Source organism: Eretmochelys imbricata, chromosome 6, assembly GCF_965152235.1.
Source record: "Eretmochelys imbricata isolate rEreImb1 chromosome 6, rEreImb1.hap1, whole genome shotgun sequence".
Lineage (NCBI taxonomy): Eukaryota > Metazoa > Chordata > Testudines > Cheloniidae > Eretmochelys > Eretmochelys imbricata.
Genome location: NC_135577.1, coordinates 20,310,821 through 20,329,480, shown reverse-complemented (window position 1 = coordinate 20,329,480; position 18,660 = coordinate 20,310,821).

Here is an 18,660-nt window from a genome sequence, read left to right as displayed (position 1 = left end):
CAGCCATGAAAAAAGCGTCACGGGCTGTGAAATCTGGTCTTTTGTATGCTTTTACCCTATACTATACAGATTTCACAGGGGAGACCAGTGTTTCTCAAATTGGGAGTCCTGACTCAAAACGGCATTGCAGGGGGATCAAAAGGTTATTTTAGGGGCTGTCACGGTATTGCCACCCTTACTTCTGTGCTGCCTTCAGAGCTTGGCGGCGAGAAAGCAGTGGCTGTTGGCCAGATACCCAGCTCTGAAGGTAGCGCCTCGCCAGCAGCAGCGCAGAAGTAATGGAAATGGTGGAAATACCACATCATGCCACCCTTACTTCTGCGCTGCTGGTAGTGACAGCTCTGCCTTCAGAGCTGGGCTCCCAGCCAGCAGCCGCCGCTCTCCAACTGTCCAGCTCTGAAGGCAGCACCACCAGCAGCAGCTGCACAGAAGTAAGGGTAGCAGAACCGCAACCCCCTCCCCCCTTAAAATAACCTTGCGACTCCCACACAACTCCTTTTTGGGCCAGGACTCCTACAATTACAACACCATGAAATTTCAGATTTAAATAGCTGAAATCATGAAATTTACAATTTTAAAATCATATGACCATGAAATTGTGCAAAATGGGCCATGAATTTGGTAGGAACCTAGTTATAATGATCAATGGATGACTCAGACAATGGTGCTATAAAAAGGGCTTTGTGATGTTCGACCACTGGGAGGCATTCACGGATAGTCAACTGTTCTCATGGGATGGACTGCACCTGAATAAGGAGGAAAATAGATTTCTAGGATTGAGGTTGCCACCACTGATTAAAAGAGTTTTAAAGAGAACATTACTCACCTTGTGCAATAAAGGGAGGTTCTGGCACTGTGAAACCAACCCCCCCTCAGTTCCTTCTCTATTGCAGAGTCTAGTAATAAAACTCCGAAGCAGAGGGAAGGAGGGAGAGTAGTGGAATATTCACAGGGACACAAATCTCGAAGAACCTCCATTACTGCATAAGGTGAGTACGTTCTCTTCTTTGAGTGATGCTCCTGTGCGTGCTCCACTTTAGATGACTTCAGAGCAGTGCCCTCCAGTGGAAGGAGCGTGCTTTGGAGTTGAAGTTGTAGCAGATGAAAGTACAGTGTGCTCAAACATAGTATCAGAAGATGCATGTTGTTGCAAAGCGCAATGCTGGGTAAATGTGTGTGGCGAAGCCCAGGTTCTGGCCCTAGATTTCTGTTATGGGAACATTATTAAGAAACACTATGAAGGCTGCCTGAGAGGCCTCTGGTAGAATGCATGCGGATCCCCCACAGGGGGTTGTCATTCATGCTGGAGGTAACACACTTTTATGCAGTTTGATATCCATTTGGATAGACATTGTTTGGAAATGGCATTACCTTTTGATCATTCAGTGATTGAACAAACAGTTTTGGAGACTTATGAAAAGATTTTGTTCTATCAGTGAAGAAGGCTATAGCCCTGAGGATATCCAGGGAGTGTAATCTGGACTGTCACTTGTCCACGTGTGGTTTAGGAAAAAATGTCAGTCAGTGTATTGGTTGGTTGAGGTGAAAGGATGTGACAACTTTAGGTAGGAACTTGGGATGCGGTCTAAGGGATACTTTATCTTTGAAAAAGATTGTGAAAGATGGATCGGTCATGATAGCTGCCAGTTCTCCAACCCTCCTGGCGGATGTAATGGCCACTAGGAATGCAACCTTCATGGAAAGGTGTAGCAGGGAGCTTATAGCCATGGTCTCAAAAGGGGGGCTGGTGAGGGCATGGAGGACTAAGTTGAGGTCCCATGGTGGCGTGAGGTTCCCAACTTCCAGGTAGGAATTGGAGAGGCCCTTAAAAAAAGTGTTCAGGGAGTGGATGCGTAAATGTACAGAATCCATCTACTTTATGACGGAACGCTGTGATGCCTGACAGATGTACACGTACCAAACTTATGGAGAGGCCCGTCTGTTTGAGTTCCAGCAAATAGTCTAGAATGAGAGGTAAGGGGGCTGACAGAGGTGCAGTCTGTTTGCATTGGCACCATGAGTCGAATCGCCTCCACTTATGTATGTATGTGAGTTGGATAGTTGCCCTACGGCTGTTTAAGCCATGCAGTAGCCAAGGTTTGAGATGAAGTCTCCAGGGATCTGGATGGATAACGTGACCTGCGTCCTGCGATAGCAGCGAGGTAGAAGCGAGAGTATGCATGGTGGACAGATGGCCATGTGCAGAAGATAAGGGTACCATGTTTGTCACAACCATGTGGGGACTATTAGGATCACTCTGGATCTGTCTTGTTTGATCTTGTAAAGCATGCAGGCCAAAAGGGGGGTGAGAGGGGAGCATTCCACTTGATAAGGAAGCCATCGCCCAGAAAGTGTGGATCGAGTCCTGCTCTGGAGCAGGACTGGGGGCATTTGGTGTTTTGTGCAGTTGCAAAAATATCTATTGTTGGGAACCCCCATGTTGGAAAAATGTCTAGGATTACCTGTGTGTTCAGTTCCCACTCGTGATCATGATAAAACTTCCTGCTCAGGGTATTCTAACTGCCAGGTTGGTATGATGCTGTGACATGGACATTGTGCTTGATACACCACTGCCAAAGTTGCATGGCTTCCACGCAGAAGGAGTGTGATTGCGCTCCCTCTTGTCTACAAACCATATTGTCCATGAGAATCTGCACCGTCTGGTCTCTGATTAGCTATAAGAAGTGGGAGCAAGTGTTCCAAACCACTCACAGTTCTAGCAGGTTTATATGAAAATGGGACTCCACTATGGACCATCAGCCCTGTATAGAGTGTGGTTGCAGATGTGCTCCCCACCCTAAAAGGTATGCATCCGTGGTGATAGTGAGCAACGGTGGATTCTGTAGGAAGGGCACCCCTCCCACCCCCGATGTTGTCTGGATTGGTCCACCATAAAAAGTAGTCTTTGATTGTATCTGGAATGGTGAGGCGCTTGTTTATACTGTGCCTGTGTGGGACATAATTTGTCTGGAGACAAGCTTGTAGACACCGCATATGTGGTCTTGCGTTTCGGACAACGAACGTCGTTGCGGCCATGTGGCCTAGAATTTATAGGTAAGTTCTGGCAGACACTTGTGGGCTGTTTCGCACTGTGGAGATCAAGTTGGTTAGAGTCAGAAATCATTTTGTTGATAGGGAGGCAGTTGCCTCAAGGAAGTTGAGGTCTGCTCCAATAAATTTCAGGTGTTGAACTGGTGTTAGAGTACATTTTTGTATGTTTATCTGAAGGCCTAACCTGGTAAACAGAGCTCTTGCGTGTTCGGCGGACTCCACGGCTGCCTGTAGTGTTGGTCCTTTCAGCAGACAGTCATCCAATAAGGAAATATCATGATTCCCTCCCTGCGTAGATAGGCAGCTAATACGGCTAATACCTTTGAGAATTCCCAAGACGCAGTGGAAAGGCCAAAACCGTAGAATTTTGTACTGGAAATGGCCCTGTACTACAGCAAATCGCAGAAAAGTTCGATGTGAGGGATGAATGGGTATATGAAAATATGCATCCTGGAGGTTGATGGCTGAGAACCAGACACCCCTTCCTAATGCTGGGTTTATGGTGCCTAGTGTGACCATTTTGAATCACTGTTTCACATATTTATTGAGTTGCCGTAGGTCAAGGTACGTCTCCAACCTCCTGTTTTATTCTGCATGAGAAACTAGTAGGAATAGAACCCTTTCCCTCTATACTTGGATGGTACGGGTTCTTCTGCTCCCAGAAATATGAGGTGGGTTACCTCTTCTCACAGTAAATGTTTATGAGAGGGGTCCCCGAAGAGGAACGGGAAAGGGGGGTGAGTAGGGGGTTTGGAGGTAAGGGGGATGGAGTAACCAGTTTTGATAATTTTTAATACCCATCTGTCTGTTGTAATACTCTGCCAGATCAGGTAAAATGGAAATCAGGCGATCTCCAAATGTCTTGCAAGTTGTAGATGGTTCCTTCATTGAAAGAGAAGGGATTCTGGGGCCCTCAACCAGGGTTTCAAATTTGTTGTCTGGAAGTTAATGGCTAAGAGGTAGTATTCGAGGGAGCAGATTGTTGTCTCCTCGAGGTTTTCTGTTTCTGACCCTGATGATCGTAGTATCTATTGTGTAGTGCGTACGGAGGGGGTCAGAATCTTTGAGGGGCTTGATAACAGCCCTGTCATATTTTGATCTTAGGTGTGTGGATGCCCAGAGATCGCAATGTCACCCTCGAGCCCATAAGAGTGTGTAAAAACTCATTGTTTTGTCCACAAAAAGTTTGGATCCCTCAAATGATAAGTCCTCTATGGTTGACCGTACTGGCTTTGGGAATCCAGATAGATGGAGCCAGGAGGTTCTTCTCATAACAATCGTGGTTGCCAGGAATCTCACTGCTGAATGAAGGGCAGTGTGACAAAGTTCCTCCTCTGCCTTGGTGGGTCCTGAGCTTTTTGGTGGATTTGCTCACGTCAGAGATTCACGGCAACCCTCAGTTTGGCCACTTCAGCTAGAGGCTCAAACCTGCCATTCACTCAGCTAACCTCATCACTGGCCAGCATGGGGGAAACGGAGAACAATCCCTGCAGTCTCTGTGTCCCACCTAGTGGGTCAGGGACGGGCCAGATCACTTTTCCAAATTAAACCTTCCATTCTGGTGTTTCTCATAGACCAGATCAACTCCTCCTGTGTCCGATCAGGAGTTAGGGGGATGAGGGGAACCCGGGCCCACCCTCTACTCCGGGTTCCAGCCCAGGGCCCTGTGGATAGCAGGTGTCTACAATGTCCCCTGTATCAGCTGTGTGACAGCTACAACTCCCTGGGCTACTTCCCCATGGTCTTCCCCCAGCACCTTCTTTATCCTCACAGCAGGATCTTCCTCCTGAAGCCTGATCATGCTTGTATTCTTCAGCCCTCCAGCAGCACACCTTCTCACTCCCTGCTCCTTGCGCACTCCACCACTAACTGATGGGAGGTCCTTTTTAAACCAGGTGTCCTGATTAGCCTGCCTGCCATAATTAATTCTAATAAGTTCTTAATTGGTTCCAGGTGTCTTAATTAGCTTGCCTGTCTTAATTGGTTCAAGCAGGTTCCTGATTGCTCTAGGGCAGCCCCTGCTCTGGTCACTCAGGGAGCAGAAAACTATTCATCCAATGAGCCAGTATATTTGCCTTCTATCAGACTCCTGTACCCCACTGGTCTGGGTCTGTCACTGGCAGCTTATAATGCTGTTCTGGTTATGAGTTGACCCTCTGTGATGATCAATTTGTACTGTTCTTTTTTGTCATCTGGAATAAAGTCAGTAAATTCAGAGAGACTTGCGTAGCTATTTTGGTCATACTTTGCCAGTAAGGCTTCATAGTCAGCAATTCTTAATTGTAAGGTCACAGCTGAATATGCTTTGTGGCCGAAAAGGTTGAGCCATTTCCAGTCTGTGTCATATGGGGTGTTTCTGTAGTTATGTTGTCTACCCCGTTCATTGACTGCATCAATCACCAATGAATTTGGCGTTGGATACAAAAAGAGGAATTCAGTGCCCTTTGCATGTAGTACTTTTTAATCAGACATCTTACAGATAGGTGGAATCGTTGCAGGGGTTTGCCAGAGCAACTTCACAGGGTCCATAATTGCATAATTCAGGGGAAGGGCGATTTTAGATGAGGTCAATGCGTGTAATATAACTACTAATTTGTGTCGAGATTGCTGGACCTCTTCCAGAGTGAAATGTCCAGTGAAGTGGCAACTCTCTTGCAGAGGACTTGAAATTGTTTGGAATTATCATCTGTGGTGGGAAATGGAGGCATAATTGTGTTGTCCGGTGAGAATGAGGAGAAGTGGACTTCAGGTGGATCGTCTTGGTCAGAGAATTCCTCCTCCTCTTCAACCCCCTGTTCAGAGGTGCCGGGCGGTCCCTGTGGTGTTGGTAAAGGTGCTTGATGTGTGTCAGCTGTGGGAAGACTGACAGATACCCACAACAACAACAGGGTGTATGTTGCCCATGGGTTCCAAAATGGCCATTGTGGTTGGAAGGGCATAGTGGGCATCCAGGGTTGCCCGTATCACAGTTGGTTCGGAAGGTTTGTAGGGTAGCCCTTGTACAGAGGGGAGTGTGTGATGGGAGCAGCCACAGGGGAGGAATGTTGTGGAGTGCCCCCAGCATCCTCGGCTCCATCTTCACTTGAGAATTGTGCAGCGGAAAGAGATGGAGAGCTGGGTTGACTAAGTACTGAGGGTACCAAGGTACCATCGGTGCCGAGGATGGGAGACTCCAGTACTGACAACAGAGAGGTCTTTGTGGCAGAGGAATTGATGCGATATGCCCGGTATCTGTACCGTTGGTATAATAGGAAATGGTACCGTATGCTGAAGACAGTTTGTCGAAAATGCTGTGTTACTGGACAGTGAGATGGTGGCAGCATTAGTAGCAGGGACACTGAGATGCTCAGTACCAATTGTGTATTTGTGTCCAGTGGTACCGCAGCATGGGGTTTCATTTTCCCCTTGGTGACTGTGACCGATCTTGGCTGCCTGGGAGCTTTCAGTTTCTTGGTATCAACGGTGCCAGAGGGACCCGCTGCTTCGGCCACTGACATGTCCAGGAGCATTTGCCTGTTAGCACAGCGCCTTTTCTTGGCCAACTCCAAAGTTGGGGGCGTGGTACCCCATTTTTTTTGCTGCCTTCTTGGCAGGTTGATCAGGAGCCTGTGCTGTGGAGGAAACGCCCTTGTCAGAGGCTGAGGTCAGTGATTTCTGGCCGTGTGAAATGCATACCTCAGGCTCAGACATCGGGTGGAGAGACTTCTCCATGAACAGAAGTTTCAGTTGGAGATCTCTTGCCTTTCTGGTGTGGGCTTTCAGTTTGTTACAGTGCAAGTACTTCAGCTGTGAGAGTACCCGTCTGAGAAAGGTATAGAAAAAACCTGCAGGTAATGCAGCGTTTGAACTCTGGGGAACCAGGCACACCCCTCAGGGATGTACTCTCCCCGTAATGGGGAGGGGAGGTATGAATACCGTGCTGCTGTGGTAAAAAAAAAGGAAACCTACAGCCCTATGAGGAGAAAATAAAATAATGGGGATAAAGTAGGAAGGCTAACTATTCTAACTGAAAACTAAAACTAAGGGAAAAGCTAAACTATTCCTAATCTGCAAGACAATGCTAAATGCTCTGACTTGAACCAAAGGTGGTAGAGAAGGAACTGGGGGGGGGGGCGCGTAAGTTGCACAGCGCCAGTTAACTGCCTGAAGCAGCGCGAGATGGGGACTGCGCATGTGCAACCCAACCAAGCACTACTTCCTTAAGTCTCTGACTATGAGCGTAGGGGCGCACCGACACCCAAAGTGGAGCACCACAGGGACATCACTCAAAGAAGAACTAGGAATTCAGTGGAGACAGTTGGGTGAGGTGGATGTAATGTCCACACCTGATTCTAATACTGAGTGAGAGGAAAATTAAGTAAGAGAGAACACAGCAATGGAGAAAGGAATAACAGTGAGGAGACTGGACAACAACAAGATAGTGCCAACAGCAATGACAGTAACAGCCAGGGAGGTGATATTGCAGTGAAATCACTGCACCTAATCTGGCGAGGAATCTGGATGAAGCCACGCAGGAACAACTAAGATTGTCTGTACATCAATACAAGGATCCTGGGTAATAAAATGGAGAAACTAGATTCATTGGTGCAGGAAGAGAAACCAGATACAATAGAGATAACAGAAACATGGTACAATAGCAGTCATAACTGGAGTACAGGTATTGAAGAGTATGTGCTGTTCAGGAAAGACAGAAATAAAGGTACAGGTTGTGGAGTAACATTGTGTATTAACGAAGAGGTAAACTGTAAAGAAATTGGGAGTGATGGAATGGATAGAACGGAATCTGTTTGGATCAAAATCACTTTGGGGGAGAAAGAAAATAGAGGCTCCACTGGGGTAGTTCTTGGGGCTATCTACAGACCCCCAGGATCCAATTAGGGATATGGATAGAGACTGTTAATTATGAGGAAATAGGGAGAAGGGAGCTCTTTTCCAGTATACTCCTGAGATATTAACTCTATTGCTTCTAGCTTCATCAGTTCGCTTACCTCCTGACACCTGGCACTTTTGTAAGAATGATCTCTGAAAAGGGACTGAGAAGAAGGGTGATAGGAGGCAGGAATTGAAATTGAATGACATAACTATCCCTAATTACTAGAAGGATCCATTGATCTGTGGTGACTGCCACCCAAGCCTCCACAAAAAAAAAAAAACAAGAACCAAAGAGTCGAGTCAAAAGGTATTGATCCTTGTGGATTAGTCCAAGATCCTTGACCATCACATCAAATTTGATGCCTTTGTGTCTGACCCGACTGATTAGTTAAGGAAGATCGTACTGAAACTTAATTCTTCTGATATCTAGAGCTCTTTCTAGATTGTTCGGAAGGCCTCTGGTGTTGGGAATATGAAAAAGAATAAAGTGTGTTCCTATATCTGGAGAATAAAGATTAAGGATGAAACTGTTTCTTACTGAAAGAAGGATTGTATAAACCCAGTGATCTGAGCACGTATCTCAAGTCTTTTAATGAATGCAGAGATTCATCAGTCTTGGCACTGAATAGATTCTGACTATCAAATGGCACATCTTCAACAGACGCTTGCACTTCTGTTGGTAAAACCTGAGGGAGATAACCATGCTAATCATCATGATACCTGTAGCACTGGAATCAGCAGCATCTAAAGCAGCTTGAAGAGAGGTTTTAGCAATAAACTGTCCTTCACAAATAGGTTTAAGCTCATCTCCACTTTCTGAGGGTAACTTGTCCTTAAACTCTGATAGCCTATCCCACTGCAGATAATCATAGTTAGATAGCAGGGCTTGATAATTTGCTATCCTGACCTGTAAAGATGCTGAGAAGTACATTTGCTTTCCAACAAGATCCAGCCTCTTGGCTTCTCTCCCCTTAGGGGTAGATTTCCCAGACTGTTTTGATCGCTTATCTTTATGTACAGCAACAACCAGTAACAATGGAGCAGGATGAGTATAATATATACCTCAAATCCTTTATATGGCATCCAATATCTATAACCAGCACATTTTTCAGTTGCTGGAATGGAGGCCGGGTAGCCCAGAGACCTTTTGCTGGATCCAATATTCCTTCATTAATAGGTAGTGCAATGCTATTTTGGGATGCTGGCTGTAGAATATCAAAAAGTTAATATGCTTTTTCCAAAGGAACTTCTAGTGTTTTTGCCATTGCTGAAAGGTTTTAAAATCATCAACTGAAAATGGTGTAGACTGTGAAACAGTTTCATCAGGCAAAGAAGTAGAACCCAAGTATAGAATCAGAAGGATTTTCTGGCTGGACTGTTATTTCACCATCACTTAAATTTGTTGTTCCTCTGCATCCTGAACTTCTTGATGAGGAGAGCAATCAGAATTGTAAGAGTTTGCTGCAGGAGACTCAAACAGACTCCATATATCGTGGGAAAACGTGTCCCTGAAATTGCAGAGATTGAAGCCATGAGGGCGAATATGGCGATGATTGTTGTCCATATGGGAAAGGGACATTTGGCCAATTCGGAGGGAACAAAGGAGTATAGTGAGAATTAGCCTCGTAAGTTTTGTTCTGAGGTTCTTTTTCATATGCTGCCCGAGACTTCTTTTCTCTCCGTCTGTGTGATTTCCCTTTTGGTGGAGGACTCTTGTCAGAGTCGGCAGAGAAATCAGTGTCTTTGGATAAAGAAGCCTCTAACAGAGAAGACATGACAGGAGATTGAAAGATCTACATGGGAATCAAAATTGTATTGACATGCTGGTTTAAGGTTTTCATTACAGGTGCCCATGCTTCTTTTTGAGGAGAGGATCGGTCTAGTATCGAGACTAAGGAACCCTCCCGGATTGGTGACTCGGGTTCTGGAGAGACCCTGAGGTCTGGTGAAGAAACCAAGTAAGCTTTTGGAGCTGAAAATTTAGTTGCCAAGTCTCCCTATAGTGAGGATACTGTGGATGCCTCTCTCTGCTTTGAAGTTTCCTCTACAGCTGAAACCGCCGGTGCAGAGAGGGCTTTGATCAAAACATCTGGCGCCGAAAAGGAAAATACTGCAAAAGAGTGTCCTGAGCACTCTGGTGCAGAGAGAGATGGTGCTGCTGAAGCCAGTGCTGAAGGTGAGGAAGATTTCTGTACCTGCTTTCTGATGTGGTGCAACATCCCAGTCCCACTTTTTCCCGCATCAGCAGTAACTGCTCCTTTGAAGAGCTCCTCTCTATGCTTGGCACCGGCAGTAATAGCTCCACTGAAGAACTCCTCTGCATTGCCAGCAACACAGACAGGGCTCAGTGCCGGGAAACTGACTTAATCAATACTCAGACCAACATAGCTCGAATGGACCTTTCCATAAGAAAAAGCTTCAATCTAGACTGCCTCCACTTTTGTGTGTGCTTCTTGAAGGACTTGCAGATCGCACACTTAGTGATATGTTCCTCTCTCTGACAGTAAAGGCATCTGTCCTGGGTCACAGTCACAGGAATAATCCCCCCACAAGAGAGGCATGGCTTGAAGCCTGAAGACTTCTGTGTTCTGTGTTCTGCCATAAGTTATTTTTTTATTTTAAGCCTACTAACAAGCTAATTGAAACAGTAACACACTAACTACCAAATATAAACAAAACAAATTAACTACCATCAGTCTAATTACTAAGTAACAAGATTACTACACAGGAACACTACCTTGTTCTGTCTCACAAGAAACTGAGTGGTGGAGGGGGTCGCTGTGCCCAGGTGGGCAGGAGGAGTGAAGTGAGGTCATGCTGGGAGCATGCATACCCTCTAATGGACACTGCTAGTTAAAACATTAACTCCTGTACAGCAGCACATGGACACCAAAAGTAGTATCCACATGTGTAGTAATTTTAAAAACAACCTTAATTTCTTCTTTGAAGGGTCTTTGCATATTCCCACTGGTGGGAGTTCAGTCAGCAGTACCACCTCTATGAAGGTGGGCTGAGAAGTTCCAGTAAACAAGGACAGCAGAACTGCCAAATAAGCATCATCTTTTGATCCCACGTCAAGAGTGAACAGATGTGAACAAACTTCTCGTTCTCCCAGAACAAGTCTATATGAAGGAAAAATGGATGGCAACCAGTGATGGTTTTAAAAGTGGGATTTTATTAAACTTAATTTTAAAAAAGTGACTCCCCATATCAAAGGTATTGAATCCTCAGGCTGGATTCATAGATATGCAGGGCTGGAAGGGACCTCAAGAGGTCATGTCTAAGGCTAAAATTTTGTCACAGATATTTTTAGTAAACGTCATAGACAGGTCATGGGCAATAAAGAAAAATTCACAGAAGTCCATGACCTGTCTCTGACTTTTACTAAAAATATCCATGCGGAGCTGCTGGATCCCCACAACCCTCACGGCAGCTGGGCAACTGTGGGCAGCCCTGCTAGCAGCTGTGGGACCCCCCACCGCCCTGGAATCAAAAATTTAATCTGTTCTTATATGGCTGCACAATAACAGTGTAACTTTTTGCCTGCAGACAAAAGTGGCAGGGGCCTTTTTTTTTTTTTTAGGATTTTGATATTTTTACAAGGAGCACAAGTTTGAAAAGGAATTTTTTTTCCTTTGGGCTGCTGGTAAGCAGGTTTCCAAGTAGTTGGAGGTTTTTTCCTTTGATTTCGGACCAGAGCAGAGACAAGGGAATTGTCTTTTTCTGTAGGCTGACAATCACTATCAGAGAATAGGTATTCTATTCCAGCACAGCAAAATTTTACAGCTAAGTTTTGTTTGTTTATTTCTAAACCTCAGGTGTAAAGTTAGTTAAAAACAGAGAGGTTAAGATGACAAAATCAACGGCTTGACAAAAGCTGGAATTAGCCAGATTTCAGGCTGAGAAAAAACAAAGGGAACATGAAAGACAGATAGAACTCATGCGGCTGAAGAAGGAGGAGAGGGAAAAAGAGAGGAAGCATGCACTGGAGATGGAGAAGGTAAAGGCTCAGCAGAATATACCAACAAACCCTAGCGATCCTTCTCCAGGTACCACTCCCCATCCCAGAAAGTTCCCCACCTACAAGGCAGGCGATGATACTGAGGCCTTCTTAGAAAACTTCGAAAGGGCCTGCCTTGGGTACAACATCTCTACTGACCAATACATGGTAGAGCTGAGGCCGCAGCTCAGTGGACCCTTAGCTGAGGTGGCAGCTGAAATCCCTAAAGAACACATGAACAAGTATGAACTGTTTAAATCCAAGGAGAGAGTCAGAATGGGGATAACACCCGAGCAGTCTCGTCGGAGGTTCAGAGCCCTAAGGTGGAAACCAGACGTGTCATTTACCTGACATGCCTACCACGTTGTGAAACATTGGCATGCCTGGATATCAGGAGCAAGTGTTGAATCTCCAGTAAATTTGCCCTTCCTAATGCAAATGGAACAATTCTTAGAGGGTGTTCCTGAGGAAATAGAAAGATACATCCTAGATGGGAAGCCCAAAACTGTAATCGAGGCAGGAGAGATTGGAGCCAGATGGGTGGAGGTGGCAGAGAAGAAGAAAACTGGTCGCAGTTGGAGCGGAGACCAGAAGGAACAACCCCAGACCACACCCTATTACCGGGGGCCGCCCAAAGCCCCACCTACCTCCCAAAGAACCCTCCAGACACCTTATTGTCCCACCACCCCGTTCTCCAGCAACCCACCTCGCCCCAGTGACCCGTCAGCTGGACGATGTTTTAAATGTAACGAGCTGGGGCATGTAAAGGCCAACTGCCCCAAGAACCCCAACAGATTACAGTTCATTGCACCGGAATCACACCAGAGGTCTGCAGGCCCAGATACCTCCCAGATACCCTTGGAGCGGAGGGAAACTGTGAGTGTGGGTGGGAAGAAGGTCACCGTGTGGAGGGACACCGGAGCACAAGTGTCAGCTATCCATGCTTCCTTAGTGGACCCCAATTTAATCAACCCAGAGATCCAAATGACGATTCAACCCTTCAAGTCCAACTCTTTCAATTTGCCTACAGCCAAGTTGCCTGTCCAGTACCAGGGCTGGTCAGGAACGTGGACTTTTGCAGTCTATGATGATTATCCCATCCCCATGCTGTTGGGGGAAGACTTGGCCAATCATGTGAAGCGGGCCAAGAGGGTGGGAATGGTCACCCATAGCCAGGTTAAACAAGCCGTGAGGCCTAGCTCTGTTCCGGAAACTTCTATCAGGACCCAGTCAGAGGTGATGGACCCGGACCCCAGGCCAATGTCTGCAACAGCAGTAGTGGAACCAGTCCCAGAACCGGAACCAGCAGAACAACCAGCACCAGACCATTTGCCAGCACTGAATCCAATACTTGCAACCTCAACACCAGAGGGCCCCACCGAACCTGAACCAGCAGCAGCCAATAACCCTACACAAGAGGCTCAGCCGGAGCCTGAATCCCAACATAGTGCACCAGCGGAGAGCGGTTCACAGTCAATGGAAACAGCTCCATCCCCTACATTGCTTCCAGAGGGACCAAGCATAGGTCCACAATCCAATGAGGAACTGATGTCTCCAGCATCAAGGGAACAGTTCCAGATCGAACAGGAAGCAGATGAAAGCCTCCAGAGAGCTTGGACGGCGGCACGGAGCAACCCACCACCTCTCAGCTCTTCTAATCGATCCAGGTTTGTTGTAGAAAGAGGACTTTTATACAAGGAAACTCTTTCTGGTGGACACCAGGAAGACTGGCATCCTCAGAGACAGTTGGTAGTTCCAACTAAATACCGGGCCAAGCTCTTGAGCTTGGCCCACGATCACCCTAGTGGCCATGCTGGGGTGAACAGGACCAAAGACCGTTTGGGGGGGGTCATTCCACTGGGAGGGAATGGGCAAGGATGTTTCTACCTATGTCCGGTCTTGTGAAGTATGCCAAAGAGTGGGAAAACCCCAAGACCAGGTCAAAGCCCCTCTCCAGCCACTCCCCTTCATTGAAGTTCCATTTCAGCAAGTAGCTGTGGATATTCTGGGTCCTTTTCCGAAAAAGACACCCAGAGGAAAGCAGTACATACTGACTTTCATGGATTTTGCCTCCCGATGGCCGGAAGCAGTAGCTCTAAGCAACACCAGGGCTAAAAGTGTGTGCCAGGCACTAGCAGACATTTTTGCCAGGGTAGGTTGGCCCTCCGACATCCTCACAGATGTAGGGACTAATTTCCTGGCAGGAACTATGGAAAACCTTTGGGAAGCTCATGGGGTAAATCACTTGGTTGCCACTCCTTACCACCATCAAACAAATGGCATGGTGGAGAAGTTTAATGGAACTTTGGGGGCCATGATACGTAAATTCGTAAATGAGCACTCCAATGATTGGGACCTAGTGTTGCAGCAGCTGCTCTTTGCCTACAGAGCTGTACCACATCCCAGTTTAGGGTTTTCCCCATTTGAACTTGTATATGGCCATGAGGTTAAGGGGCCATTACAGTTGGTGAAGCAGCAATGGGAGGGATTTACACCTTCTCCAGGAACTAGCATTCTGGACTTTGTAACCAACCTACAAAACACCCTCTGAACTTCTTTAGCCCTTGCTAAAGAAAACTTACAGGATGCTCAAAAAGAGCAAAAAGCCTGGTATGATAAACATGCCAGAGAGCGTTCCTTCAAAGTAGGGGACCAGGTCATGGTCTTAAAGGCGCTCCAGGCCCATAAAATGGAAGCATCGTGGGAAGGGCCATTCACAGTCCAGGAGCACCTGGGAGATCTCATAGCATTCCCCACCTCCAACAGAAAGCTTAAGGTGTACCATATTAATTCTCTAAAGCCCTTTCATTCCAGAGAATTAAAGGTTTGTCAGTTTACAGCCCAGGGAGGAGACGACGCTGAGTGGCCTGAAGGTGTCTACTACGAAGGGAAAAGTGCTGGTGGTGTGGAAGAGGTGAACCTCTCCATGACCCTTGGGCGTATGCAGCGACAGCAGATCAAGGAGCTGTGCACTAGCTACGCGCCAACGTTCTCAGCCACCCCAGGACTGACTGAACGGGCATACCACTCCATTGACCCAGGTAATGCTCACCCAATTAAAGTCCAACCTTACCAGGTGTCTCCTCAAGCTAAAACTGCTATAGAACGGGAGATCCAGGACATGCTACAGATGGGTGTAATCCGCCCCTCTGGAAGTGCATGGGCATCTCCAGTGGTTCTAGTTCCCGAACGAGATGGGGAGATACGTTTTTGCGTGGACTACCGTAAGCTAAATGCTGTAACTCGCCCAGACAACTATCCAATGTCACGCACAGATGAACTATTAGAGAAACTGGGACGGGCCCAGTTCATCTCTACCTTGGACTTAACCAAGGGGTACTGGCAGGTACCGCTAGATGAATCTGCCAAGGAAAGGTCAGCCTTCACCACACATCTCAGGCTGTATGAATTTAATGTACTCCCTTTCGGGCTGTGAAATGCACCCGCCACCTTCCAAAGACTTGTAGATGGTCTCCTAGTGGGATTAGAAGAATATGCAGTTGCCTACCTTGACGATGTGGCCATATTTTCGGATTCCTGGGCAGACCACCTGGAACATCTACAAAAAGTCCTTGAGCGCATAAGGGAGGCAGGACTAACTGTTAAGGCTAAGAAGTGTCAAATAGGCTTAAACAGAGTGACTTACCTTGGACACCAGGTGGGTCAAGGAACTATCAGCCCCCTACAGGCCAAAGTGGATGCTATCCAAAAGTGGCCTGTCCCAAAGTCAAAGAAACACATTCAATCCTTCTTAGACTTGGCCGGTTATTACAGACGATTTGTACCACAATACAGCCAAATCGCCATCCCACTGACAGACCTAACCAAAAAGAAACAGCCAAATGCCGTTCAGTGGACCGAAAAGTGTCAGAAGGCCTTTAACAAGCTTAAAACGACACTCATGTCTGACCCTGTACTAAGGGCCCCAGACTTTGACAAACCGTTCCTAGTAACCACAGATGCTTCCGAGCGTGGGGTGGGAGCAGTTTTAATGCAGAAAGGACCTGATCAAGAATTCCACCCTGTAGTGTTTCTCAGCAAAAAACTGTCTGAGAGGGAAAGCAACTGGTCAGTCAGTGAAAAAGAATGTTACGCCATTGTCTACGCTCTGGAAAAGCTACGCCCATATGTTTGGGGACGGCGTTTCCACCTGCAAACCGACCATGCTGCACTGAAGTGGCTTCACACTGTCAAAGAAAATAACAAAAAACTTCTTCGGTGGAGTTTAGCTCTCCAAGATTTTGATTTCGACATCCAGCACATCTCAGGAGCTTCTAACAAAGTGGCTGATGCACTCTCCCATGAAAGTTTCCCAGAATCAACTGGTTAAAATCGTCCTTGAGACGTGGAAAATATTGTTAGTCTTTATGTACTTGGTAGTATATTTAGAGATGCATGTGTCTTATTAACTCTGTTTTTCCTAGAGCTCCAGGAAGAAATCCCAGCCAGTGTTTCACCCTAGCTGAGATTTGGGGGGCGTGTCATAAATATAAAGGGAAGGGTAAACCCATTTAAAATCCCTCCTGGCCAGAGGAAAAAATCCTCTCACCTGTAAAGGGTTAAGAAGCTAAAGGTAACCTCGCTGGCACCTGACCAAAATGACCAATGAGGAGACAAGATACTTTCAAAAGCTGGGAGGAGGCAGAGAAACAAAGGGTCTGTGTCTGTCGGTGTGCAGCTTTTGCCGGGGATAGAAGAGGAATGGAGTCTTAGAACTTTTAGTAAGTAATCTAGCTAGGTATGTGTTAGATTATGATTTCTTTAAATGGCTGAGAAAAGAATTGTGCTGAATAGAATGACTATTTCTGTCTGTGTGTCTTTTTTGTAACTTAAGGTTTTGCCTAGAGGGATTCTCTATGTTTTGAATCTAATTACCCTGTAAGGTATCTACCATCCTGATTTTACAGGGGTGATTCCTTTACTTCTGTTTACTTCTATTTCTATTAAAAGTCTTCTTGTAAAAAAACTGAATGCTTTTTCATTGTTCTCAGATCCAAGGGTTTGGGTCTGTGGTCACCTATGCAAATTGGTGAGGATTTTTACCAAACCTTTCCCAGGAAGTGGGGTGCAAGGGTTGGGAGGATTTTGGGGGGAAAGACGTGTCCAAACTACGTTTCCCAGTAAACCCAGTTAGAGTTTGGTGGTGGCAGTGGATATTCCAAGGACAAAGGATAAAATTAATTTGTACCTAGGGGAAGTTTTAACCTAAGCTGGTAAAAGTAAGCTTAGGAGGTTTTCATGCAGGTCCCCACATCTGTACCCTAGAGTTCAGAGTGGGGGAGGAACCTTGACAACAATCAACACAAATACAATCACCAGATGACACCACATCTGTGTCACTCCAGATAAAGATTTAAACCCAGAACAGAAGGACTATGGCATGTCCTAATGCTGTTATGAATCAGGAACATTGGTAATGGCATCTCCAAACTTCTTTTATTTATGGGGGGCGTGTATTGTACATATGATACATATATTTGGTACACTGTTAATTTAAGAGAGGCTCAGGAAGTGACTTAGAGACAGAGAGAGAACCTGTATATATGTGCTGAGCTATGCTGCTGAAAACAGAGTATTAATACTGGAAAATGCTAGTTGATAAAAACTCTGTTTAATTTACCCTATCCTACGTAGATCTCCATTCCTGTGAGAAGTCTAATAAAAGACAATACAGTGGTGTAGCCTCAATAGACCTTTGCTCTGATCACATATGGCAATTCTCATGTTTTTGATAAGACACAACACTGGTAGTGCAATCAAAGTGAATTAAGAGGATGTGTGGAAAATAGCCTGAAGTGGGACCTCAAAAGAGTTGCTTTCACTTTCCCGGGCAAGGGCCTGTAAATCCTGAATTATCTTGTTCTCTGGGTATGCTCTGGTGATGAAGTGGCAATTTTCTGTAATATTTTTATGAAACCTATGTGTGCCTCCATTTCCCCTATATTTTGCATGGTTACCCAGTGAGAAAAAGGACTGTTTGCTCTCAGCGCAGGCTAAGAGAAACAGGTATGAATGTTGCCCTAACTGTCTGAGCCTGACTGGTTCATTATAAAAGGACTGTCTGAGGTCAACCCCATATCAGTGGAACATCCAAGAAGACAATGGAAAAGCCAATCATCAGGACATTGACACCTAGCAATCCATGATCAAGGGAGAGATGGATTTTGCCATCTCTCAGCAGGGAAGCTGAGCCCAATGCCCCAGCTCAAAAACAAAGGACTGGTAAGGGATAACAGTTAGTTGCTGGAAGGAGTCAGGGGCTTTCACATGGGAGCTGAACAAGGTCAGACAGAAAGGCAGAGCCTGACCTGAGTATGGGGGTTGAGTACAGCTTAGCTGGGCTTTCAGCTAACCAGACTGGACTTGGACTCTGCTTTAATCTCCATTTCTCTATGCCAAACTACAGATTTACTATTCTGTGGTCCACCTAATAAACCCTACTCTTTTGATAGTGCTGTTAAAGTGTCACTGCAAATATTTGGTGAGGTGCATTAATCCCTGAAGAGTGCATAAGTGTCTACCAGGAGTCTATCTCAGTATGACTCACTGAACAGAGCTCACAGTATGAAGCAGGAGTGCTGGAGCCACAGAGGTTCAGTCTAAGAAGGCAGTGAGGCTGCGTAGCCTACCCTGAAGGAAGAGTGAGACTACTTGGGGTCTGGCACACTGAAGGGGTTCCTCCAAATCTGGGGGCGTAGCACTGATTCTGTGAATCTGTGACAGTTCCCCACCCTCTA